The 20,439-nt window shown below is 43.6% G+C and overlaps 1 protein-coding gene and 1 pseudogene across 5 annotated transcripts in view; one reads left to right on the forward strand and one right to left on the reverse strand.

Moving 5' to 3' along the window:
- MNAT1 (MNAT1 component of CDK activating kinase) overlaps positions 1-20,439 on the reverse strand; it is a 235,352-nt gene that overhangs the window by 155,896 nt on the left and 59,017 nt on the right. The window lies entirely within an intron of this gene.
- LOC149120064 (eukaryotic translation initiation factor 4H-like) lies at positions 116-16,581 on the forward strand (annotated as a pseudogene).

A 20,439-nucleotide genomic window follows, 5' to 3' on the forward strand; every position in this document is an offset into this window, starting at 1 on the left:
CCTCTACTCAGTTAAAATTGGCTGCCAGAAATCAAACAAAGTGAATGCCTAGGCAAGCCAAGTTTCCTGGACAACTTCATCTCCCCTCCTACTCAAAGTCTTGAGTTAGAAAAGCATGGAGCTAGAGCGTAAACCTCTTTGTAACCAGATTCCTGGGGACTTGGTATGATTAGCTTGTGTATTATTTTACATGGATCCACACACCACCCAATCATCCCTGGCATGAACCAAGAGATACACGCTACCATACAAACTGGCAAGTGAGCAGCGTCTAGAAGAGCGGAGAACAATTCCTTTAACCTAGATCGTGGGAGTTAGGCTGCTGGGATCTCAAGACACAGCAGGGGAACTCTGGCTGAGCCAAGGATATAGCTTAACTTAATTTATAACTTAAATATTAAGCATTTTAACAAATATTCAGTTTAGCCTCCAGTTACAATCTTGCTCCACTAAATATGTATTAGGAGACTATAGTCCTAATCATTCTTTTTTATTAAGCAATATTTTAAATTATATTTTTATAATACTGATATCCTGTCTATATACCCTAGAATACATACTTCATGAGGGTCATATGACCTATCATATCTCTATCCCCATGCCAGAGAGCAAGTAGCCTATAAACTTTACTGAACAAAAATATGAGTATAAGACCGAGGGGGAAAATTCTAATAAGGATGGGAAAAGTTGCTTCATCCAACTATGTATTTGACTTACAGAATAAGCTAAATGAGAAGACTAATAAACAATTTTCAGGATTATTAGTAAAATGCTAGCAGTGACTTATGCCTATTTCTATGTATTAGTGTCGAGAAAATACCAGGAAAAAAAAACTCAGTTGTCATTACCAAGATCAACAAAACCTCAGAAAAAACACTTTGGGCTTGGGATGTTTGGGAATGATGCATTTCTGCTATTCTTTGTGGTTAGAGAAAACTGAACCCAACTAACCCCACTACTCTAGTCGAAATAGGCACACTTTATAATTACCATTGACTAAAGATATTTACAAGCAAGGAATAACCTAAAATATTAAAACTATAGAGCCACATATAATAATCCATATTTCAAGGTCTTGGAGACTGAATTCAATCAATAGTTCAGCTAGCAAAGTAATATACAATACCAATATTTCTAAAATTTAAATTGCATATTAGATATCTTACTTCCAAAATCAGTTGTACATATCAATTTCTAAAAAAAAAATCTGCCTTAAGTCATAGGAATTTAAATAGTGCTAAGGAGATTTTAAGATAGTTTATTTTCCTATATGTTTTCCTTTCATGATTTGAACTGCTAAAAGGATACTCTTTTATTTTAGTTTTACCTTAACTAAAAGAGCATCCTTTTAGAAGTTCAAATCTTAAATACAAACGTAAATAAAAGAAAGTTCTACTTCATTCTGTTCTATAATCCACAGGCAATGAGCTATTACTAAATTTATACTGTTTATTTGGCCACATATTTTTCTCTATATTCACACACTATATATATATATGAAAATTGGTCATATAAAAAAGAACAAAGGAAAAAGATGATAATTGCTAGTTCATTTCATGTGGCAAGAGAGCAACCGAAACAGCAGTATGTGGGAAATCTTTTGCCTCCAAGAGTACTAAGAATTTTTTCAAACAAAATCTTGTATTTTGCAGAACACAGGAAAATTTGTGGAAAGAACCTAAATCTTCAATCATTACCATTTCCCAAAAGCATTTTCTTCGTTTTTCTTTTGTTTTTTGGATTTTTTTTTTTTAATATTTCTTTATTTATTTGAAAGGCAGACTTACAGAGAGAGAGAGGTAGAGGCAGAGGCAGAGAGAGAGAGAGAGAGTCTTTCATCCACTGGTTCACTTTCAAAAAGGCCACAACGGCCAGAGACACACCAGCCTAAAGCCAGGAGCCAGGAGCCTCCTTTAAGGTCTCCCATACAGGTGCGGGGCCCAGTGACTTGGGCCATCTTCCTTTGCTTTCCCAGGCCATAGCAGAGAGCTGGATCAGAAGTGGAGCAGCTGAGACAAGAACTGGTGCCCATATGGGATGCTGGCACTACAGGCTGCAGCTTCACCCACTACGCCACAATGCTGGCCCCTTTTCTTTTATTTTTAAAAACCAGAAGATTCTTCCTGCTCTCTTCTCTCTGGATATTTTAAGTAGATTTCATTTTCTTTTATTAAGAATATTTAACTGTTTATATGTCTTTAAGATTTTAATCAACCTGTTTGCTTTTCTTTTCTGTTCTGTTATTAAGAATTTTTTTCTTGGGAGTTGGCACTGTGGTGCAGTGGGTTAAAGCCCTCGCCTGAGGTGCTGGCATCCCATAAGGATGCTAGTTCTAGTCCCAGCTGCTCCTCTTCCAATCCAGCTCTCTGCTATGGCCTGGGAAAGCAGTAGAAAATGACCCAAGTCCTTGGGCCCCTGCAGCTCCATGGGAGACCCAGAAGAAGCTCCTGGCTCCTGGCTTCGGACAGGCACAGCTCCAGCCATTGCAGCCATCTGGGGAGTGAACCAGTGGAAGGAAGAAGTTTCTCTCTCTCTCTCTCTCTCTCTGTCACTCTTTCAAATAAAATAAATCTTTAAAAAAATTTTTTTTTCTTATATCTGAGGGGATTTGACTTTTTTTTATTTTTATTTTTATTTTATTTATTTATTTATTTATTTTTGACAGGCAGAGTGGACAGTGAGAGAGAGAGACAGAGAGAAAGGTCTTCCTTTTGCCGTTGGTTCACCCTCCAGTGGCCGCCACGGCCGGCGCACTGCGGCCGATCCGAATCCAGGAGCCAGGCGCTTCTCCTGGTCTCCCATGGGGTGCAGGGCCCAAGCACTTGGGCCATCCTCCACTGCACGCCTAGGCCATAGCAGAGAGCTGGCCTGGAAGGGGGGCAACCGGGACAGAATCCGGCGCCCTGACCGGGACTAGAACCCGGTGTGCCGGCGCCGCTAGGTGGAGGATTAGCCTATTGGGCCGTGGCGCCAGCCCGGGATTTGACTTTTTAAAAAGCAACTATATTACCTGCAGAATTTCAAGAAGTATTAAAACAGATTAATTTACTTAGAGAAAGTCTTCGTTACAAACTCTATATTTAAGACTGGCTGTGAAGTAAACTAGTTTGATCAACACTTTCTCTTCTCCTTTAGCATGCTGGCTTCTGGAAACAACTCAAAATAGAAGCCTGTGGTCTTGAAAGATTAAAACAGGGGCCAGCACTGTGGTACAGCAGGTTAACGCCCTGGCCTGAAGCGCCAGCATCCCATATGGGCGCCAGTTCAAGACCCAGCTGCTGCACTTCGGATCCAGCTCTCTGCTATGGCCTGGGAAAGCAGTAGAAGATGGCTCAAGTCCATGGGAGACCTGGAAGAGGCTGCTGGCTTCAGATAAGCGCAGCTCCAGCCATTACGGCCAATTGGGGTGTGAACCAGTGGATGGAAGACCTTGCTCTCTCTCTCTTTCTCTCTGCCTCTCCTCTCTGTGTAACTCTTTGAAATAAATAAATAAATCTTTAAAAAATAAAAAAGATCAAAACAAGTAATAATTTCTGTTAAAGAAAAATGTTATTGCAATAAATTATTTCTTACACCTATATGCAATTAATTCTATAGAGAAGAAGCTAGATATTACTAAAGAAGCTGCATACTACACATAAAAATATGTTGCCTCATTTCTTCTGTACCAGTGAATATAGATTGAAAAGCCACAACTTTAAACATTAAAACTTAAGGAATCTTTTTTATTACTATTATTTTCATGTTACTTGAAAGCAGCAGAGAGACGGAGATCTTCCATCTGCTGGTTTACTCCCCAAGATAGTCCCAACCACAGGGGCAGACCAAAGACAGGAGCCTGCAACTCAATGTGATCTCCCACATGTGTGGCCAGGTCCCAGACACCTGAGCCATCATCTGATGCTTCCCAGGGTATGCATTAGCAGGAGACTGGGTAGGAAGCCGAGTAATCATGCACTCTGATATGGGAGGCAGGTGTCCCAAGTGGTGACTTAACCATTGCACTAAACATCGACCCCTAGCAATCTACTTTTTTTTTTATTTGACAGGTAGAGTTATAGACAGTGAGAGAGAGAGAGAGAGAGAGGTCTTCCTTTTGTTGGTTCACTCCCCAGATGGCCGCTATGACTGGCACTGCGCCAATCCGAAGCCAGGAGCCAGGTGCTTCCTCCTGGTCTCCCATGCGGGTGCAGAGGCCCAAGCACTTGGGCCATCCTCCACTGCCTTCCCGGGCCACAGCAGAGAGCTGGACTGGAAGAGGGGCAACCAGGACTAGAACCCGGTGCCCATATGGGATGACGGCACTGCAAGCAGAGGATTAACCAAGTGAGCCATAGCATTGGCCCCCACAAACTATTTTTTTTTTAAAGATTTGTTTATTTATTTGAAAGTCAGAGTTACACAAAGAGAGAGAAATACAGAAAGATCTTCCATCTACTGCTTCACTCCCAAATGGCCACAATGGCTGGAGGTAGGCCAGGCAGAAGCCAGGAGTCAGGAGTTTCTTCCACAGGGGTGCAGGGGCCCAAGCATTTGGACCAGCTTCTACTGCTTTCTCAGGCACATTAGCAGGGGGCTGGATCAGCAGTGGAGCAGCCAGGACTCAAACCGGCACTCATATGGGATGCTGCCCTTGCAAGTGGCAGCTTTACCTGCTGCCCCACAATGCTAGCCCTGATCCCAGCAATCGTAATTCAACTGAATCATTTGAAAAAAATGTTGTCTTAAATAAGTCAGAAAATTTTACAGGCATAAATCTCCAAAATAATCAGTTATTAATTAAAATTAAAAATAGGAACCGATATTATGGCACAGTGGGTTAACTTACTGGTTAGTTACAACTCCAGTAACCCGGCCAGCGCCGTGGCTCACTAGGCTAGTCCTCTGCCTGCAGCATCGGCACCCCGGTTTCTAGTCCCGGTTGGGGCACTGGTTCTGTCCCAGTTGCTCCTCTTCCAGTCCAGCTCTCTGCTGTGGCCTGGGAAGGCAATGTAGGATGGCCCAAGTGCTTGGGCCCTGCACCCCCATGGGAGACCAGGAGGAAGCAGCTGGCTCCTGGCTCCTGGCTTCCGATCAGCGCAGCACGCCGGCCGTGGCAGCCATTTGGGGGCTGAACCAACGGAAGAAAGACCTTTCTCTCTGTCTCTCACTGTCTAACTCTGCCTGGCAAAAAAAAAAAAAAAAAAAGAAAAGAAAAAAGAAAAGAAAAGAAAGCAAGTATCCCATATCAGAATGCTAGTTCAAGTCCTAGCTGCTCCACTTCTGATCCAGCTTCCTACTAACGTGCCTGAAAAGGGAATGGAAGGTGGCCCAAGTGCTTGGGCTTCTGCCACCCATATGGTGACCAGGATGGAATTCCTGGCTCCTGACTTTCACTGGCCCAGGCTGTTGCAACCATCTGGGGAGTAAAAAAGCAGAATGAAGATTTCTCTCTCTCTCTCTCCTTCTCTCTGCCTTTCAAATAAATACATAATTTTTAATACATAAAATAATGTTACCACCATCCAAAAATGAAATATATATGAGGAGTCATAGAAAACACACACAAAAATAAAATCTACTGCATTAGAAAAGGCAGTAAATTTACAAACAGACTTTGTTCCAATAGTTTGCTTACAAATAACACTAGCAGGTCTCAGAATACATTTTCCTACAGAAAGTATGCTACATGTAATAGGCTTTCAACTAGATTAAACTGGTCCACAGAAATATGAACAATTTTCTTATTTTTCTCCCTTCCTCTAACCTCTCCATGAGGCAATGACATGAGGAATTACAATGGAGTTAAAAGAGGGTATCTAAGAGGTTTTTTGGTCCCAAGAAGATAATCAATTGGAATCTTCATTGTTAGGAGGCTTACAGTTGTCTTAAACCTCAGTGATTTTTGATCCAAAACACATGTATATTTATGATTTCGAAACTGAATTTGGGGGGGACATCTGATATAGCAGGTAAGATGGCACTTGGGGCACCCAGCATTCCAAGTCAGAGTACCTAATTCAATGTAGATTCAATCAGAGTACCTGGTTCAATGTCCAGCAACCCTCCTGATTCCAACTTCTCACTAAGGTGCACACTAGGAACCAGCAAGATGATGGCTTGGGTCCTTGCTATCCATGAGTGAAATCTGGACTGAGTTCTAGGCTCATTCAGCACGGCCAAGCCACGGCTGATACAGGTATTTAAACCAGCTGATTCTCTTTCTCTCCCCCACCTCCCCACCCCATCTTTCAAATAAATGAAAATAAATTTTAATTTTTTTAAGATTTATGTGCTTATTTGAAAGACAGAGTTAGAGAAAGAGAGAGAGAGAGAGAATGAGAAACAGAGACAGAAGGAGAGAGACCTTCCATCAGCTGGTTCATTCCCTAAATGGCCACAATCGCTAGACAGGTCAGGAGCCTAGAACTCTATTTGGAACCTGCAAATCCATCTAGGTCTCCCATGTGGGTGGCAGGGGCTCAAATACTTGAGCCAACTTCCTCTGCTTTCCTAGACACATTAGCAGGGAGCTGGATCAGAACTGGAGCAGCCAGGACTTGAATCAGCATTCATATGGGATGCCGACATCACAGGCAGCACCCTAACGCTTTGCACCACAAAGCTGACCCTGAAAATAACAGGTTGTTTTTTTTTTTAAACTCTAAACTTGGGGTTGGCACTGTGGCATAGGTTAAGCCTCCGCCTGCAGTGCCAGCATCCCATATGGGCGCTGGTTCATGTCCCAGCTGCTCCTCTTCCCATCCAGCTCTCTGCTTGTGACCTGGGAAAGTAGTACAAGATGACCCAAGTGCTTGGACCCCTGCACCCACATGGGAGACCTAGAAGAAGCTCCTGGCTCCTGGATTTGTATCAACCCAGCGCCAGCCATCAGGGCCATTTGGGGGAATAAACCAACAGATGGAAGACCTCTCTGTCTCTCCCTCTCTCTCACTGTAACTCTGCGTCTCAAATAAATAAATAAATCTTAAAATAAAACTCTTAAACTTAATAACATTTGATAGAAGCAAATGTAATCGTGATAAAAACAGAATTACCTATTTGTGTATATGAATTTCATGCCAATTAGCCACAGAATCCATTTAACTTTTTCTACAATAATCACTTCTCATTTATCTCAGCAATTAAGAATACATTGGTCGGCGCTGCAGCTCACTAGGCTAATCCTCCACCTAGCGGCACGGCACACGGGGTTCTAGTCCCGGTCGGGGCTCCGGATTCTGTCCCAGTTGCCCCTCTTCCAGGCCAGCTCTCTGCTGTGGCCCGGGAGTGCAGTGGAGGATGGCCCAAGTGCTGGGGCCCTGCACCCCATGGGAGACCAGGATAAGTACCTGGCTCCTGCCATCGGATCAGCGCGCTGCGCCAGCCGCAGCGCACCAGCCACGGCAGCCATTGGAGGGTGAACAGGAAGACCTTTCTCTCTGTCTCTCCCTCACTGTTGTCCACTCTGCCTGTCAAAAAAAAAAAAAAAAAAAAAAAAAAAAAAAAAAGAATACATTATATTTATGTGATGTTCTCAACTTAAACCTTAAAACATTTGCTGTTTAATTTCCTGATCAGTCCTTTCATATCCTTAGGTTAAGGTGGTGTGAAACATGTTTTACCTAAAAGGAAATTCAGAATCTATTCCAAATTCTGTGGGAAAAAATTATAAAATTCTGCCAGTACTAGCTTTGGGATATGAAGCAAATAATTCACCCATAAAAAGAGAAACTATGACCTGGGACAGTAGGTGTTAAAACATTAAAATGATAGTAAACTTTAAGGAGAAAAAACAAATCATCCTCATAATTTAAAAAAAAGTATGTTCATCCATTTTTTCATTGTCTTAGAACTTAAAATTAATGTACAATCAATCATCTGTTGGTTGTTACTATTTAGGATAGCAATTTCCAACTAACGAGTAAAGAATATAAGGTTCAAGTAGTATATTTGTCTATTTTGAGCCAAAAGCTTGAGTTATATAAAAACAAATATTTATATGCATGGGAAAGGAAAGCAGAAGTAATTTAGCATGGTTGTGCCAGGAAGACATGCACTTTCAAAAAAATATGGATTTGTACCCTATCTATAGATAGCAAGGATCATGGAATCTATCCAGTTTTGCTTTTGTGCTTCTTGCCAGGAAACTCCTAAGCAAAATTTAAATCCTTTATGAAACAATACTGTATATATTTTCTAGGGAGAGATTGGAAATATATGGGAAAAACAATGAAATAATACTTATCTTGTGCTGTTATTTCCTTATTGGAAATAATATCCACACCACAAGATAAGTATGGATGTGTATACTAAACACGGGAAGTCAAATTTTAATTACATAACCTGTAAGAACTGACCATGATTCTCTCCACATTTCATTTTCTTTGTTAATCTTATTCTTGCAACTTCACAACGATCTGTAATAAAAATCCCAGATGTCTACCTCTAGCCCAAAAATCTCTCCTAAACTCCTATTAGGCACTGCCTACTACACAATTCCTCTTTGAAATCCCACAAGTTACCTCAAACTTAACATATCTAAACCAATATCCTTGCCTCCGTGGACAGAAAATGAGAACCCCAACTCTGCAAAACAATCATATATTGTGATGAAGAGAGAAAAAGGGGAAAAAAAAAAAACACAAATAACTGTTTTAGAATAATATTCTAATTATTATCATTAGCTTTCAGCCAATGAGTAACCATTCAACAAATTATATTGCAACCTCCTGGCCAGCAAGTGTTCACACATACATCGTACTCCAAATGTTCAAAGCCAAGGACAATTTCTGAAATACATGTATTCTACCATTCTGCACTCATTCTTTCAACCACTGATGAATAAATTTGACTCCAAGCTAAAAGCGAATGGTCAGGGTGCAGACATTGCGGTGCAGAAGGTTAAGCCTACATCCCACATCACAGCGCCTGGTTTGAGTGCCAGTTTCTCTGCCACTTTCAATCCTGGCTCCAGTTAAGGTACACTCTGGGAGGTAGCAGATGATGGCTCAAGTACTTAAGTCACTACTACCCACATGGGACTCAGAAGGAGTTCTTCGCTCGTGGCTTCCGCCTGGCCTAGCCTAGCCCTGGCTGTTGCCAGCATTTGGAGAATGAATCAGAGAATGGGAGCTCGCTCTATCTATCTATCTATCTATCTATCTATCTATCTATCTATCTATCTATCTATCTATCTATCTCCCTCCCTGCCTCCCTGCCTCCCTCCCTCCCTCCCTCCCTCTGTGTGTGTGTGTGTGTGTGTGTGAGACAGAGAGAGAGGCCGGCGCCGCGGCTCACTAGGCTAATCCTCCGCCTAGCGGCGCCGGCACACTGGGTTCTAGTCCCGGTTGGGGCGCCAGATTCTGTCCCGGTTGCCCCTCTTCCAGGCCAGCTCTCTGCTGTGGCCAGGGAGTGCAGTGGAGGATGGCCCAGGTGCTTGGGCCCTGCACCCCATGGGAGACCAGGAAAAGCACCTGGCTCCTGGCTCCTGGCTCCTGCCACCGGATCAGCGCAGTGTGCCAGCCGCAGCACGCCAGCCGCGGCGGCCATTGGAGGGCGAACCAACGGCAAAGGAAGACCTTTCTCTCTGTCTCTCTCTCTCTCTCTCTCACTGTCCACTCTGCCTGTCAAAAAATAAAAAAAAAAAGAAAAAAAAAAGAAAAAAAAAGAGACAGAGAGAGAGAGAGAGAAACTGACTGACTCTGCCTTTCAAATAAACATTTTTTTAAAAAGTATGGATGCTACCTGTGATGACAGTATCCCATATGAGTGCAGGTTTGAGTCCTGCCTGTTCCACTTCCAATCCAGCTCTCTGCTAATTCGTCTAGGAAAGTAGCAGCAGATGGCCCAAGTACTTAGGCTCTGCACCCATGTGGGAGATACAGATGAAGCTCCTGGCTTCAGCTTGGCCCAGCCTAGGATCTTAGAGCCATTTGGGGAGTGAACCGGTAGATAAAAGTGTGCTCTCGCTCTTTCTCCCTCCTTCTCTCTGTAAGACATAGTTGAGGAAACAAAGTCAAAACTGTTCCAGATTGGAGAAAAAAGCCTCGAACTTTCTGAAGGAATCAGAAGCACCAGTGCAGACTAAGAGAAGTTACAAACAACTGTATGAATGATAAGCACATTGGCAAGAATGACGGACACATTAGCAGGACCAGAAGTGGAGCAGTCAAGACTTGAACTGGCACTCAAAATGGAATGCCAATGTTGCAAATGGTAGTTTAACCTGCTGTGCCATAAGGTCAGTCCCTCCTTTTTCTTTTTTCTCTATTTATTTGAAATTCAGAGCTATAGACAGCGAGGGAGAGAGAGAGAGATCTTCCATCTGCTAGTTCACTCTCCAGAAAGCCACAACAGACCAGGCTGAGCCAAGCCAAAGCCAAGAGATTATTTCACACATGGGTGGCAGGGTCCCAAGCACTTGGGCCATCTTCCACGGCTTTCCCCAGCCCATTAGCAGGGAGCTGGATTGGATGTGGAGCAGCCAGGACATGAACTAGTGCCTGGATGGGATGTCAGTGTCACAAGAGGCAGGCTTACCTGCTACACCTCAACACCAGCCCTAATATAAAGCATTTTTAAGAAAAACAATTTTGTGAAAGACTACTATAAATTAAACACAAAAACTGTTCAATAATAATCCCATCATATGCAAATAACATTGACTCTCCTCTTTAAAAAAAAAATTTTATTTATTTATTTGAGAGGTAGAGTTATAGACAGTGAGAGGGAGAGACTGAGAGAAAGGTCTTCCATCTAGTGGTTCACTCCCCAAATGGCTGCAATGGTTGGAGCTGCGCCAATCTGAAGCCAGGAGCCAGGAGCTTCCTCCTGGCCTCTCACATTATTGCAGGGGCCCAAGGACTTGGGCCATCTTCCACTGCCTTCCCAGGCCACAACAGAGAGCTGGATTGGAAGAGGAGCAGCTAGGACTAGAACTTGGCACCCATATGGGATGCCGGTGCCACAGGCAGAGGATTAACCTACTGTGCCACAGTGCCAGCCCCCGTGATAACCTATCACACCTAATTTTATAAAAGTATAAATTCTAGGGGCCAGCGCCATGGCTCACTTGGTTAATCCTCCACCTGCAACGCCGGCATCCAATATGGGTGCCAAGTTCTAGTCCTGGTTGCTCCTCTTCCAGTCCAGCTCTCTGTGGTGGCCCAGGAGGGCAGTGGAGGATGGCCCAAGTATTTGGACCCCTGCACCCACATGGGAGACCATGAAGAGGCACCTGGCTCCTGGCTTGGGATCAACGTAGTGCCAGCCATAGCGGACATTTGGGGAATGAACCAACAGAAGGAAGACCTTTCTCTCTGTCTGTCTGTCTGTCTCTCTCTCTCTCTCTGTCTATAACTCTACCTGTCAAATAAGTAAAAAAAAAAAAAAAAAGTACAAGTTCTATAAATGTATTTATTATTTATATTCATTTTCATTTATTATACTTAATATTTTATAAAATATATTTAACAAATGTTTTGTTGAAAATTGACAATCATAAAATTATTAGTTTAAAAATGAGTTTTATTCATATGCAAAAGAATAAAGTGGGACACCTACTACATACCACATAGAAAAATTAACTTGAAATGTATAACAACCTAAATATATCAGCTCAACTCATAAAACTCTTAGAATAAGGCTGAGAGGTAGATCTTTATGACTTTCAATTTGCTAATAAATTCTTCAATGACACTAAAACCACAAGAAATAAAAGAAAAATAGACAAATTGAACTTCATAAAAATTTTAATATGTAGGGCCAGCATTTTGGATAGCAGGGAAAGCGCTGGCTGGAACACAGCACTCCATATGGTCACCACTGTGTCTTAGCTGCTCCATTTCTGACCCAGCTCCCTCATAATGGCCTGGGAAAAGTGGCAGAAGATGGCCCAAGAACGTGGGCCCTTGACACCCACATGGGAGACCTGGATAAAGCTCCTAGCTCCTGTCTTCGGATTGGCCCAGTGCTGGCTGTTGCAGCCTTCTGGGGAGTGAACAAGCAGATGGAAAATTCTGATATCTCTCTCTCTCTCTCTCTCTCTCTGTATCTCTCACTCTTCCCCCCTCTCTCTTTGTAACTCTGACTTTCAAAATAAATAAATAAATATTTTTTAAAAAATTTTAAGAACATGTGAATAAAAGGACATTATCCAGACAGTAAAAAGATAACCTACAAAATGAGAAAGTATTTGCAATTTATATATCTGATAAAAAAAATACAGTACCTAGAATATATAAAGAAATCTTTTTTTTTAATTTTTTTATTATTATTTTTTGCCAGGCAGAGTTAGACAGTGAGAGAGAGAGACAGAGAGAAAAGTCTTCCTTCCGTTGGTTCACTCCCCTAATGGCTGCCACAGCCGGTGCACTGCGCCAATCCAAAGCCAGGAGCCAGGTGCTTCCTCCTGGTCTCCCATGCGGGTGCACGGCCCAAGCACTTGGGCCATCTCTCACTGCCCTCCTGGGCCACAGCAGAGAGCTGGACTGGAAGAGGAGCAACCGGGACTAGAACTCAGGAAGCCGGCACCACAGGCAGAGGATTAGCCAAATGAGCCACAGTGCCGGCCCATAAAGAAATCCTATAACTCAGTAACAAAAAGAAATCCCAACACAATTTTTAGATGGACAAAATAACAGAATGTGCATCTGCCTTGGTTTGAATATGATTTGAACCCCCTGACTTCTGGCAGTTTAATCCTCAAAAGTTTATCCTAATGGGATTAAGAGAGTAGAAACTTATTCCAAGGATGGTATCTAGAGGTAGGGCCTCTAGAAAGTGCTTAGATTTGGTCCTTTCAGTGGAGACCCCATGACTGAATCCTGGTGGCTTTAGACAAACAGGGAGGGGCCACATAGTGAGCCATGCACATGTCCCCCACAGTGCAATGTAGTCCAGGGGAGGCCTCACTAGAGCCCATTCCTCTGAAAGGGCCCTTGAGAGTTTCTATACCATGCTGTTTGGAGTTTGTATCTCCAAAACCATGAGTCAAAATAAATCTCTTTTGTGTATAAAGCAGCCTGACCCATGTTGTTACCTTATAGCAATAAAATAGGTGCCTACTACAGAAAATGATACTGGTTGGTTGCTCCTATCCTCATGAGACAAAGTGAAGAAAGGAGAAGATGAGGTGGGGATGCGATTTCTCTGCTCCAGTTCCACATAAACGGCCGAAGAGTGTCTAATTCTCTCGTGAGTCAAAATTTTCTCTCCTGTGGCCACAGGGCTGAGATTGCCAAAAACCTAACACAAGCCCTCAGTTTTCAACTTGACGAATTATAACAAAAATTGAACTCTCAGCTTTTGGGGTTATCTATTGTTATAGCACTGATTGGAAAATAATGGGATCCTGAAAATTGGGATGGGGACATACAGGAGGACGCTGATCATAACTTTGAACTCCTGAATTCTGATGATTCTTGTTTGCCAGTGGAAATAGTCACACACCACTATTGGATGTGTCTCCCCATATTCATCCCCCAACCTCTGCAGCAATAGCATCCTCACCAACAGCTTTCCCATCCAAAGTAGCACCTCCAGCCTTTCTCCTTCTTTCTAAAGGAATTAACTCTGCGTTGTCTGAGGAAACAGTAATGACCTCCCCTCAGGCAACCGCCAGGCTAGAGCATGCTGATTCTCCCCCAGACCCACTCCTATCATCCTTCTTTGCTTCTAGACCTAAAACTAGACTCCCATCCTAGCAGGTCCCTGTAAGAATGTGTGTTACACTCCAAAAGAATTATTGAGTTTTCTCATTTACAGGAGTAAAAATTTCGATAATACATGTGGGAATGGATATTTAGTGTGTTGGATAATGGTGCAAAATCACAAATTCAGGTCATACTAAGTTTATTGATATGGACCCACTAAACAGAGCTTGTTACAGCTTGGGGAGTTAATGAAAACACTAATAGTTCAGCTGACTGACTGAAATATTTAAAGTATTTTCATAATACACATTGCCCAGGAACCTTCTGAAGACCCTTCATACTGGCAAACAAAAGCATCAAAAGAATATGCTGTCTGTACGCCTTTTGAAAACAGCCTGTCTTCACCTGTTACTAGTAACAATAATGTTGAATTTACTTTCCCAAATATGCTTTTCAATGAGGTGACAGAGTGTACGAAAGCACTGTGAAAACTATCAACACGTCCTAAGATCATGCCACAGATGTTTTTTATACTAGAATACATTTTTGCTTGATAAATACAGCATTTATCATATAAAAGTCTCTTTAGAAACACATTTACTTTAAACTTCTTTAAAAAGATAATTATCAATGAGCATATAAAAAAAGAACAAAAAATTGATCACATAAAATTCTCTAATTAAATATGTGGTGATATAACTAGATTCCACATTAGTTATTAAAATACTTAGGTTTCTATCCAGTTCCGTTCCTTATCATGTAGGGTCTCAGGAAATCAAACTCTCATTTATGAAATACCTAAAGCTTCTTCCAAGCTTGATAATTGTAGATAACTGCAAGTATCCATGACATGAATGTCTCACCCACAATGCACTCCCACGGCTTAACCCCAAGTCCAAGAATTTATGATTAGCATACCCTAATATTACATAATGATCTATGGTTGACCTGATGAGACACACAAAACAATACACTCAAAAAAAAACTAAATTTTCCCATTGAATATTGAACATATATTCTACTTACACAAAATGATTTGGGTATTCTACCACTGCTTAATGGTTATAATCATCAAATTACCCATAATTTAGTCCTCTTTATTGCAAATAATATCAAGTACAAAGGTTAAAAACTAAAGTAAATCTTCAAATAATCTCTTCTGTTAGATATGCTAATAGTCAGAAAATATATTCAACATTTATTCCTTTGAAGTTATGAAATCTATTTTAATAATCATTCTTATTTAGACAAAATTCATAAAAAGTCACAGGGCTGAAGTCCTAGACAGGTTTTAACTTCCTTAGATACTTTTTTCTAAGCAAGCACTTTCACTTAGTATATATAAGTCACTATTGAATAAACAAAACTATACCATATTCCTCCCCGAGCCCAGACAGCAAGTGGTGGACTTTAATACCTATCATGATCAGGCCTACAAGCAGCTTTGGGGGTGGCAGAGGGTCCTGCAGCACTGCTGGTGGCCACAGGTGCTGCAGCCAGAAAGAGACGCCCGGCACAGGGCCCTCCTACACAGCATATCCAGGAAACCTACCTTTAAACACGGTGCACAGCAACATGCCGCTACCTTGAAGGATCTCAGCATAAGGAGTGTACAACGAGTCAGAGACAACGACACAGACAAGTTAAAGGATTCTGCTATTTAGAATTCCACAAGCTGAACTACCTTAAGAAAGCTCTGACATATGACAGTACACTATTGGGTGATCGGTCACTTGGTGTGGACATTGCCAAAGCAGAAAATAAAGCAGGGCCAGCACAATGGCGTAGCAGGTAGGGGCTGCCGCTTGCAGTGCTGGCATCCCACATGGGCACCAGTTTGAGATCCAGTTGCTCCACTTCCGATCCAACTCTCTGCTGTGGCCTGGGAAGGCAGTAGAGGATGGCCCAGGTCCTTGGGCCCCTGCATCCACATGGGAAGACCTGGAAGAGGCTCCTGGCTCCTAGCTTCAGATCGGTGCAGCTCCAACCACTGTGGCCTATTGGAGGTGAACCAGAGGATGGAAGACCTCTCTCTCTCTCTCTCTCTCTCTCTCCCCCTCCCTCTCTCTCTCTGTAACTCTGCCTTTCAAATAAAACAAACAAAAAAATCAGCTTTGGACTCCGGAAAGGTGGAGCAGATGACAGAAGCGTGGGTGGCTCTCAAGTATCTAGAGGTGGTTGGGATTCCCACGATGACTTCAATTCCGGCCTTAGGGATTTTTTATTTTTTAAGATTTATTTATTTGAAAGGCAGAGTTACAGAGAGGAGAGGCGGAGAGAGATCTTCCATCTGCTGGTTTGCTTCCCAGATGGTCACAATGGCTGGCACTGGGCCAGGATGAAGCCAGGAGCTTCTTCCACATCTCCCACGTGGGTGCAGAGACCCAAGCACTATGGACATTTCTGCTGCTTTCCCAGGCTATTAGCAGAGTTGGATCAGAAATGGAGCAACCGGGTCTTGAACCAGCACCCACATGGGATCCCGGCACTGCAGACAGTGGCTTTACCTGCTATGCCTCAACACTGGCCGTGGGAGTGACTTCTTAGGAGATAGTAGCCCCAAGGTACAGTGAACAGGCCCTCTGAAGGGAAGTCTCTTTAGCCCCCCACCACACACACACACCTCCAGGTGGCCCCAATGCAGACTTCAGAGAACCCACAGAAGGGCAAAGAACCCAGAGTCCCTGACTCCAGCTTAAGCTTCGAACAGTCCCAATGCCCCTCAATCAAGTTGCCAATCCCAACTCTGCTTTCTTTTGGAGAGCCAGGCCCAGAGAGGAAGTGGTCTATAGGGAGCAAGGATGAGCACAGGTGAGGGCTGGGGGGGAGAGTCAGCAAGAGCAGGCGGCTCTGCAGCCCCTTCCTATGCCCTGCACCGCACTCCGTACATGGAAGCACAGAGCTTATGAACACATGTCAACTGTTGACAAGTGGTTTTCCGTACATTCTTGGCTACACTGGAGCTCTCTTGTGCATTTCAAGCCGCCCCTTCCCTGCCTTCCTTCTGTACTGCTCCCTTCTCGTCCCTTATATTCCTTCCAGATCTAGGCTTTCTGGGGGGGACAGAATGTGAGTGTGGTCCAGCCTGGTTCATGTTCTGCTCCTTTTTCCCCTTGGTTTTCTTTAAAAATATTGGCCAGACTCCAGGTGTTTCCTCTGATCTACTCAGTGCTTCTCTTCTGACTGGCATGTCGAGTTCTGTATTGCTGCGGCTCCTGAAAAACTGACAAGCCAGACAGCGTCCAGTCTCTACCTCGTGGTGATGAGCTGCCCCAGTGGAGGCACCTTGCTTCCAGAGCAAGGGTACAATTGCAGATACCTCCCCATTCCCGTTCAGGGTGCCCTCCTCTCCTTCACCTCCCTAGGCCCAGCAGGCTCCCAGTGAGGAGCGAGAGACCTCAAAGAGCAGTGTGGAATATCAGAGGGCAGTCCGTGTTAGAAAGAAACCTAACGCTGCCAGGACGGCTGCTCTTGGGAGACTGTGTGCAAACCAGGCCACTCCCGTTCCGTCCCAGAGCCTGGAGAGGCGCTCTCTGCTGTGCTCGCAGGTGGAGGTGCTGCACAGCGCTGGGCTGCTAAGGCTGAGGCTTTCCCAGATCCTGTTGTCCCTGTGTTTCACATCTCTCCCTTGTGTTTCTCTGTTGCTGGTTTTCACAGAATGAGAAGCCATGCTGTCCATCACTCTTCAGTTCACAGGAGAATGTGCCTCGAATCTGGCACTTTATTTCACTCAATAAAATCATAAAAATGGCAACTATGCAGAGCTGGCAAGAACCGTAAAATAACTGTGGATGACTCCAAATTTCTGGGTTTGGTACCTCATTTCTGGGACAGTCTATTCCCACGTGGAGTGTGGCGCACTGCCCTAGGAGTAGGGCTGAGGCAATAGTTTTATAGCTTAAACACCTGGCTGTGAACCAATGAACAATTCTTAGCACCTGAGTCCAGTGAGAGCAGGTGGGGGTCAGCCCCAGGGCCTATGCGGCCTGGCTGTGCTGTGCAGCGCAGAGCCGTGTGTGCAGATGGCCTTGGCCTCTCTCTGCTTTGTTGCAAGATCTCAGCAATTTACAGAACCCACCCCTTACTCCTCCTGTATCTTCTCTGCTTCTCAGACAGAAACCATTTGTGCAACACCAATACTTAGAAGACATGCATTAGGTGGTTATAATCAAACCTGATGCTTTCCAATGACCTACTTACATCCTGAATGTGGAAACAATAAAGAACAAAAGTAATTCATCTAAACTTCTAGGCAATCCAGGTAACTTTTAAATTTAAGAATGGAATTCCAAACACTTAACACATTCAGTTCTATAACAGAAAGCAAAACTATGAATACAGTATTTTGTGAACGATCTTTTAAATAAAAGAAAACGTTACATAATATTAAAAATAAATAAATAAAAACTAAGGTGGACATTTGGCACAGTGATTAAGAATGCTGCTTAGGATTCCTGCATCCCAAATCAGAGTGCCTGAGTTTAAGTTCTAGTTCTAATTCCAATTTCCTGCTAATGCACACCCTGGGAGGCAGCAGAGACACAATTAAGTTCCTGGCTTCTGGTTTTGGTCTGACCTAGTCCAGCTGTTGTAGGCATTTGGGGAGTTAACCAGCAGATCGATGATCTGTCTCTATGTATCTTTCAAATAAATAAAAAGAAATTAAAATAAAAAAGAACTGACAGTTTACTATTAGTTTTTTGTAATCTGAAGTAATGACATTTAACATTACTACTTTTTTTTAATTAAAAAAATTTTTTTGACAGGCAGAGTTAGACTGTGAGAGAGAAAGACAAGGAGAAAGGTCTTCCTTTGCCGTTGGTTCACCCTCCAATGGCCGCTGCGGCCTGCGCACCACGCTGATCCGAAGCCAGGAACCAGGTGCTTCTCCTGGTCTCCCATGCGGGTGCAGGGCCCAAGCACCTGGGCCATCCTCCACTGCTCTCCCGGGCCACAGCAGAGAGCTGGACTGGAAGAGGAGCAACCGGGACAGAATCCGGCGCCCCGACTGGGACTAGAACCCCATGTGCCGGTGCCGCAGGCGGAGGATTAGCCTATTGAGCCACGGCGCTGGCTACTTTGAAGACAAAAGACATTAAGATTGTAAGTGAAGGTATAAATATCTTAATTCCCTTAGTGAAAAAAATAAACAAATGTCCAGTGAGGTAATATCCACAAAGTGTGGTAGTTTTGCAAAATGGCTTTCATATAAAACAGTATCATTTTTCTTAAGATCTATGTTATTTGAAAGGCAGAGTTACAGAGAGGGGGAAAGAGGGAAAGAAGGAGGGAGAGAGATAGAGATCTTCCATCTGCTGCTTCACTCCCCAAAATGGCCGCAACAGCTAGGGCTGGGCAAGACGGAAACCAGAAGCTAGGAGCTTCTTCCAGGTCCCTCAGATGGGTAGCATGGGCCCAAGCAATTGGGCCATCTTCTGCTGCTTTCCCAAGTGCATTAGCAGGGAGTTGGTTGAGAAGTGGAGCAGCCAGAACGCAAACCAGTCCCCTACAGGATGCTGGTGTCCCAAGTGGTGGCTTTATCCACTATACCACAATGCTGCCCCCAATATTATCATTTTAAAGGCATTTAAGGGACCAGCACTGTGGCACAGCAGGTAAAGCCACATCTGCAGTGCTGATTCGAGTCCCTGTTGCTCCATTTCTGATCCAGCTCTATGCTATGGCCTGGGAAAGCAGAAGATGGCCCAAGTCCTTGGGCCCCTGCACCCGAGTGAGAGACCCGGAAGAAGCTCCTGGCTTCTGGCTTTGGATCAGCATACCTCCAGCTGTTGTAGCCAATAGGGGAGTAAACCAGCAGATGGAAGCACCCGCATCTCATATGGGTGCTGGTTTGAATCCCAGATGTTCCACTTCCTATCCAGCTCCCTGCTAATGGCCTGGGAAAGCAGTTGAGGATGGCCCAAGTGCTTGGACCCCTGCACTCACGTCGGAGACCTGGAAGAAGTTCCCAGATCCTGGCTTCGGATAGATATAGCTCTGGCTGTTGCGGCCATTTGGGGAGTGAACCAGCAGATGGAAGATCATGCTCTCTCTATATATAACCCTGTCTTTCAACTAAATAAGTAAATCTTTAAAAGAAAAAAAAAAGAATATTGCTATAAAAGCTTGAACCTGGCCCGACTCAGTCCCTGTCTGGCTACCTGTATCAAGACATAATCCCTTGTTCCACAGGTGCTCCCACCACTGCCATCCACCAGGATGTGGAAGAGGGAAGAGGGCCCTCACCAGAACTGAGCTAATGACAGTACTATGTCCTTATGCCTCCAACGCTGCTGGCTAAATAAACTTTTATCTTCATAAGTACCCTGCCTCAGGAATTTGTTATAGTGACAAAAGCTGATTAAGACAGACTTTATCCTTAATTCGAAAATATAAACATATACAAAAAGTTCAAATAAAGCATTGTTCAGAGGGGCTCAAGAAATTACACAAATAGTTAATTTTTCTTTTTTTCAAATAGGAATAAATAAGTTTTATTTCAATAAAACTGATGCTTATCACTTTAAATTTTCTGTATCACTTGTGAAGTGTCTTAAAAAGTTCATGAACAGTGTGTATTATGAAAAAATTAGTGGAGCAGACATTGGGGCTAGAGGTCAAGGTACCCACATTCCATATAGGAGCACCTGGGTTCAATGCCCAAATCTAGTCCAGCCTCTGCCTTTCTGCTAATGCATTCTTTGAAAGACAGTGGTGATGGCTCAACTAATTGGGTTCTCCCCACCCATGTGGGAGAGAGGGATTAAGCTCCTGGCTCCCAGCTTTGGCTCCAGCACAATCCCAG

Source organism: Oryctolagus cuniculus, chromosome 20 (assembly GCF_051225735.1).
Source record: "Oryctolagus cuniculus isolate XC-2025 breed Fujian yellow rabbit chromosome 20, ASM5122573v1, whole genome shotgun sequence".
Classification (NCBI taxonomy): domain Eukaryota; kingdom Metazoa; phylum Chordata; class Mammalia; order Lagomorpha; family Leporidae; genus Oryctolagus; species Oryctolagus cuniculus.